General features: G+C 42.8%; 1 long non-coding RNA gene across 1 annotated transcript; it reads right to left on the bottom strand.

Moving 5' to 3' along the window:
- Positions 1-547: 547 nt before the first annotated feature.
- Positions 548-6,420, bottom strand: LOC133240995 (uncharacterized). Its single transcript, XR_009734464.1, has 3 exons — positions 3,911-6,420; positions 1,514-1,669; positions 548-762 (listed from the first exon to the last, which is right to left on the bottom strand). It is a non-coding gene; the product is annotated as an uncharacterized LOC133240995 (long non-coding RNA).
- Positions 6,421-7,219: the final 799 nt, after the last annotated feature.

Genomic DNA, 7,219 nt, shown 5'->3' with positions numbered 1-7,219 from the left:
TAAGATAAACTTATTTTTAAATGGTATGTTAGTTGTTTTTAACTAATATGCTTACTAATATGGATATATGTCCAAAATAAACGCACAAAAAATTTTCAGATTGTTCACCTGAAAAAAAAATGAGAATAAATATGTTGTCTTCCCTGTGTATTGAAACCTTTATTTTTGACACTCTGTTTCATATTTATTGCACATTTTTCAGATTAACAATTGGACCCACTGCTTAAAATACAAAGATGTCTGGAGCTTAAGCATATTACTTGAAAAAGTAGTTGACTTACTGTATAAAAATACACTTCCTCTACATTTCCTGACTTTGCACCTGCTATAGAAAGCTTGCCTCGAAACTGGAGAAACCCTGCAGGCAGCAACAAGACCCAGCGCAGCCAGAAATAATTAATTGATTGATTGATTAATTAATTTAAAAAATTTTAAACTGTGGTCTGGCTTATCAAGGATTTCACTGTTCTTGTAAAGAACAGAAAACACTCAAAATCATTTTTATTGTAAAATGAAAGTATTTTATTATAAAATAAAAGATAAAATTATAAAGAAATAAAATATAATATATAAATAATTTATTATTTTATTATAAATAAATATCAACCCTGTGGACTCTAGCCCACCAGGCTCCTCTGTCCATGGGATTTCCCAGCAAGGATACTGGAATGAACTGCCATTTCCTTCTCCAGGGAATTGTCCTGATCCAGGAATCGAACCTGTGTCTCCTGCATTGCAGATGGATTCTTTACTGCTAAGTCACTAGGAAAATCCAAATAAATAAATTTATAAAAATATAAATAAATAAGTTATTATTTTATGATGAAATAAATACCCACAGAATCCACTCAAACTAACTAAACCAAGAAAGAAGAGTTTCTGGAAGGAAGTGGCGTCACACTGACGCTGAGAACTGTCTCAGGAGAGTCTGATTAGCCCTGAACCCACAACACTCTTGTGGCCCAATCAGCAGGGCAGCAGAACAGGGTCCACCCACAACACTCTCGTGGCCCAATCAGCAGGGGCAGCAGAACAGGGTCCACCCACAACACTCTCGTGGCCCAATCAGCAGGGGCAGCAGAACAGGGTCCACCCACAACACTCTCGTGGCCCAATCAGCAGGGGCAGCAGAACAGGGTCCACCCACAACACTCTCGTGGTCCAATCAGCAGGGCAGCAGAACAGGGTCCACCCACAACACTCTCGTGGCCCAATCAGCAGGGCAGCAGAACAGGGTCCACTGCAGCACAAAGGTGGCTACAACAGGAGAAAAGGGAAGAAGGGGCTGAGACTGATTTCTCCTTAAATGTTGTCTCCTCCATTCTCTATTTTAAGCATCCTCATAAGCTATCTTCAATATTTTGGGGAAACGGTGGAAAAGAGAGGTGGCAGGAGGGACTGAGGATTGGGGGAAGCAATGATGCAATTATCATTTATTTAAGAAATATGTACTGAATGCCTACAATGTAAAACTGTATAAGACATGGTCCTAGCAAACCCAGGCAACACTTACTCTTGATGCCAACTTTGAAACAAGTCAAAGGTTACAGCACCTGCTCTTCAGTCTTCATCCTTTCAGGCCAGGATGATAAAAGCCAACATTTGCAGTGATAACTCAGGAAGCCCAAGACCTTCTATCATCACAGAAAGATGAACTATGTTCATAGAACTGTCTGAGGACAGAAAAATGAACTTGCTCATTTAGAAATATTTTCAACAAGATCTGGACAAAAGAGGTTTCATAGTTAAGTTTAAGTTAACCTTCTAATAAGCAGAACATGCCACCCTCCATCTAAGCCTTTTCTGTAAAAGATCCATGTCAATGAGAGTAGATAGGTAAAGAGCTGGGGGAAAAAAAAACAAAAAACACAAAGGGACTCCATGGAGGAACATCATTTGAGGGTAGATATAATCTGAGAAAACGCTGCCTGCATGGTCTGTAGATTCCTGTAAAGTCTGTGAAAGACAGGCCAAAATAGGGAAACACCAAACCGAGCCCACATTAGACTAAGAAACTTCAGGAAAATCTTACAGGGAGCTGCTGTTTGGTAATTACAATGACAGATAACACACCAGGCACCACTATGCTAGATACTCGGTATGTGTGCAAACTAAGTCGCTTCAGCCATGTCCAAGTCTGTGACCCATGGACTGTGGCCCACCAGGCTCCTCTGTCCATGGGATTCTCCAGGCAAGAATACTGGAGTGGGTTGCCATTTCCTTCTCCCGGGGATCTTCCTGACCCAGGAATTGAACCTGTGTCTCTTATGTCTCCTGGATTGGCAGGTACGTTCTTTACTGCTAACGCCACCTGGGTACAGGATCTCATTTAAATAAGATATATACATATACATATACATGTATGCCTTGTATATAACTCTGGGAAGTAAGAGTTATTATCACTCCCATTTTATAGATGTGGAAATGGTCTCCGAAAGAATAAAGTCTTTTGATTACTCAACCCAGTCTCTTTTTAAGAATTTTGTGGCCTAACTTAATGTCTAAAGAGCAGAACATAACGTTGAAAGTATTTTAAGTAATTAGTAGTTATCCAGAGACTCAATGCAGATAATTCTGTGCTGGAAATAGATTTTGGCCCTAAATTAGTCATTTATCTAAGTGGGTTTTAATTCTATGATTTAAATCACCAACAACTTCCATCCCAACTCATGAAGAGTAGTGACCACCACTTATAAAAATCCATAAGGAGTCTGACTCATGAGTTTAGTTGTGGAACTCAGCCAAGAGGCTTTTTAACTCAAGCACACATGTGGTGGGGCAGCATAAACACATTGAGTCAAGACCAAATCTGACAACACGGAGGTCATCTATTAAAGAAAATCATTCAAAGATCACAGCAGAATTGCTTGTTAAAAATGACCATAAATCATGATGCAAATATTGCTGCTTATTAATGTTTTTATTATTGTCATTTAAAGTGAATGGTTTAGCAAACCATTTATTTGTCTGGGGGAACCCCACTTGCCTCTAATACATTGACTTTGTAAAATTAGTGAAATCAACTTTGATATAGTAAATATTCATGGTATGTGAAAAAGTATGATACATAACTGTTCTCTCTTAATTACATAAAAATGGATGCTTAGTTGTGTAAATACACAAAGAAGACCTAGGAGAACATATCAAACAGTAAACTGCTTGTAATTATAGATGACTTGGTTTTTTGCTTTATGTGTTTTTTGGTTTCCTATTATGCACGTGTCAACTTTTAAGAAATAAGTATTATTTTAAGAACCTTTTAAAAAATAAAATTAAATTAATGAAATCAGACTATGCTGTAAAAACCAGGGCTGAGCAGCCCGGTGAGGGCTTCTCAGCGAAATCAACAATCAACAACAAGGTTGTGTAATGGACCAGGACAATGCACGTGGGACCCAGAAGGAATGAAGTCGCCTTTGGCAAGAATGTAAGATGAGGTAGTTTGGGAGCAACAGGAGAGGAAAAAGCACTTGTGTTTTCAGTCTTGCAGTCACCAACGTAGGCGACCCTCTATCCCTGGTACCCTTTTATTTTCTTTTTATTAACTTTATTTTTTTTTTAACACCAAAAACATTTTGTATGGGGGTATAGCCTATTAACAGTGATGTAATAGTTTCAGGTGAACAGTGAAGTGGCTCAGCCACACATATACATGTATCCATTCTTCCCCAAACCCCGCTCCCATCCAGGCTGCCACATGACATTGAGTAGAGTTCCATGTGCTGTAGAACAGGTTTTTGTTCATTACTCTTTCACTTTCTAGTTGGGTATTTCCTCCTGGCCTTATAGGCCTTTGCTCCACTCTCTTAAACAGAAGGAAAGAGTTTTTCCATTTCTCTACCATTAACTCTTGAGCGTGTTACACTCCTCTCTCTTGGCTAATGGCACCGTTTTAGTGATTCGGCGTTACCTTGCTTCACCGTGGTCCGCCCACTAGTGGGCGCTCTGCCCCTCGCCTTCCGGCCTGGCGTCCTGTAGTTTCCTACCGCTCAAGTTCTAGCAATGGATGTGCCCCTACTTGTGAGCAGCTGGCAGACACATCATCCAACTCGCTGTGACAGTCCTGGAGGTTGTCCCAAAAACAGGATAAAAGAGAACATATTCAGTTTTTAATGCAAGCTCAAAGGACAAGGGGATATTATGAAACAGGGTGTCATAGGGTAGAACATTTAGAATATATAAGACAATGAATATGGTGATGGCCGCTTAGGAGAGGAACCAAGACTGGATGCAGATGTATAAATCCTCTCATACATTTTTGCTATTGTATCATTTTTTAAAAATAGGGTGTTTTTTTAAAATGAAGTATAGTTGATTTCTGTGAGTATGGTTTCAGTGTGTTTGCCCTCTGATGCCCTCTTGCAACACCTACCGTCTTACTTGGGTTTCTCTTACCTTGGGCGTGGGGTATCTCTTCACGGCTGCTCCAGCAAAGCGCAGCCATTGCTCCTTACCTTGGACGAGGGGTATCTCCTCACCGCCGCCCTTCCTGACCTTCAATGTGGGATAGCTCCTCTAGGCCCTCCTGCGCCTGCGCAGCCGCGGCTCCTTGGACGTGGGGTTGGTCCTCCCGGCCACAGCCCCTGGCCTCTGCCCCGGCCTCAGTCGTGCGGTTGCTCCTCACCGCCGACCTTGGCCTCGGGGCTTAGGGGCGTGGGGTATCTCCTCCCGGCCGCCGCCCCTGACCTCGGACGCGGGGTAACTCCTCTTGTCACTGCCCCTGGCCTCAGGCGTGGGTTGCTCCTCTCGGCCGCCACCCAGGGCCTCCGGCTTAGGGGCGTGGGGTAGTTCCTCCTGGCTGCCGCCCCTGACCTTGGACGCAGGGTAGATCCTCTCAGCCGTTCCTGCGCTGTCGCAGTCTGGTACTCTCAGCCACTGCCCCTGACCTCGGACGTGGGGTAACTCCTCTTGGCCGCTGCCCTTCGGCATGGGGTCCTCCTGGCTTCTGCCCCCGACCTCGGACGTGGGGTGGCTCCTCTTGGCGGCGCTATGGCACGCCCGGAGCAGCCGCCTGCGCTATGGCACGCCCGTGGCAGCCGCCTACTCACAGAAAACTAGTCAATCTAATCACACTAGGACCACAGCCTTGTCTAACTCAGTGAAACTAAGCCATGCCCGTGGGGCAACCCAAGATGGGCGGGTCATGGTGGAGAGATTTGACAGAATGTGGTCCACTGGAGAAGGGAATGGCAAACCACTTCAGTATTCTTGCCTTGAGAACCCCATGAACAGTATGAAAAGGCAAAATGATAGGATACTGAAAGAGAAACTCCCCAGGTCAGTAGGTGCCCAATATGCTACTGGAGATCAGTGGAGAAATAACTCCAGAAAGAATGAAGGGATGGAGCCAAAGTAAAAACAATACCCAGCTGTGGATGTGACTGGTGATAGAAGCAAGGTCTGATGCTGTAAAGAGCAATATTGCATAGGAACCTGGAATGTCAGGTCCATGAATCAAGGCAAATTGGAAGTTGTCAAACAAGAGATGGCAAGAGTGAATGTCGACATTCTAGGAATCAGCGAACTGAAATGGACTGGAATGGGTGAATTTAACTCAGATGACCATTATATCTACTACTGCGGGCAGGAATCCCCCAGAAGAAATGGAGTGGCCATCATGGTCAACAAAAGAGTCTGGAATGCAGTACTTGGATGCAATCTAAAAAACGACAGAATGATCTCCGTTCGTTTCCAAGGCAAACCATTCAATATCACAGTAATCCAAGTCTATGCCACAACCAGTAACTCTGAAGAAGCTGAAGTTGAATGGTTCTATGAAGACCTACAAGACCTTTTAGAACTAACACCCAAAAAAGATGTCCTTTTCATTATAGGGGACTGGAATGCAAAAGTAGGAAGTCAAGAAACACCTGGAGTAACAGGCAAATTTGGCCTTGGAATATGGAATGAAGCAGGGCAAAGACTAATAGAGTTTTGCCAAGAAAATGCACTGGTCATAGCAAACACCCTCTTCCAACAACACAAGAGAAAACTCTATACATGGACATCACCAGATGGTCAACACCGAAATCAGATTGATTATATTCTTTGCAGCCAAAGATAGAGAAGCTCTATACAGTCAGCAAAAACAAGACCAGGAGCTGACTGTGGCTCAGACCATGAGCTCCTTATTGCCAAATTCAGACTTAAATTGAAGAAAGTAGGGAAAACCACTAGACCATTCAGGTATGACCTAAATCAAATCCCTGATGATTATACAGTGGAAGTGAGAAATAGATTTAAGGGCCTAGATCTGATAGATAGAGTACCTGATGAACTATGGAATGAGGTTCGTGACATTGTACAGGAGACAGGGATCGAGACCATCCCCATGGAAAAGAAATGCAAAAAAGCAAAATGGCTGTCTGGGGAGGCCTTACAAATAGCTGTGAAAAGAAGAGAAGCGAAAAGCAAAGGAGAAAAGGAAAGATATAAACGTTTGAATGCAGAGTTCCAAAGAATAGCAAGAAGAGATAAGAAAGTCTTCTTCAGCAATCAATGCAAAGAAATAGAGGAAAACAACAGAATGCGAAAGACTAGGGATCTCTTCAAGAAAATCAGAGATACCAAAGGAATATTTCATGCAAAGATGAGCTCAATAAAGGACAGAAATGGTATGGACCTAACAGAAGCAGAAGATATTAAGAAGAGATGGCAAGAATACACAGAAGAACTGTACAAAAAGATCTTCATGACCCAGATAATCACAATGGTGTGATCACTGACCTAGAGCCAGATCCTGGAATGTGAAGTCAAGTGGGCCTTAGAAAGCATCACTACGAACAAAGCTAGTGGAGGTGATGGAATTCCAGTTGAGCTATTTCAAACCTGAAAGATGATGCTGTGAAAGTGCTGCACTCAATATGCCAGCCAATTTGGAAAACTCAGCAGTGGCCACAGGACTGGAAAAGGGCAGTTTTCATCCCAATCCCAAAGAAAGGCAATGCCAAAGAATGCTCAGACTACCACACATTTGCACTCATCTCACACGCTAGTAAAGTAATGCTCAAAATTCTCCAAGCCAGGCTTCAGCAATACGTGAACCGTGAACTTCCAGATGTTCAAACTGCATTTAGAAAAGGCAGAGGAACCAGAGATCAAATTGCCAATATCCGTTGGATCATTGAAAATGCAAGAGTTCCAGAAAAACATCTATTTCTGCTTTAGTGACTATGCCAAAGCCTTTGACTGTCTGGATCACAATAAACTGTGGACAATT

The sequence above is a fragment of the Bos javanicus genome, chromosome 29 (assembly GCF_032452875.1).
Source record: "Bos javanicus breed banteng chromosome 29, ARS-OSU_banteng_1.0, whole genome shotgun sequence".
Lineage (NCBI taxonomy): Eukaryota > Metazoa > Chordata > Mammalia > Artiodactyla > Bovidae > Bos > Bos javanicus.
This window is presented reverse-complemented; position numbering and strand designations above follow the sequence as displayed.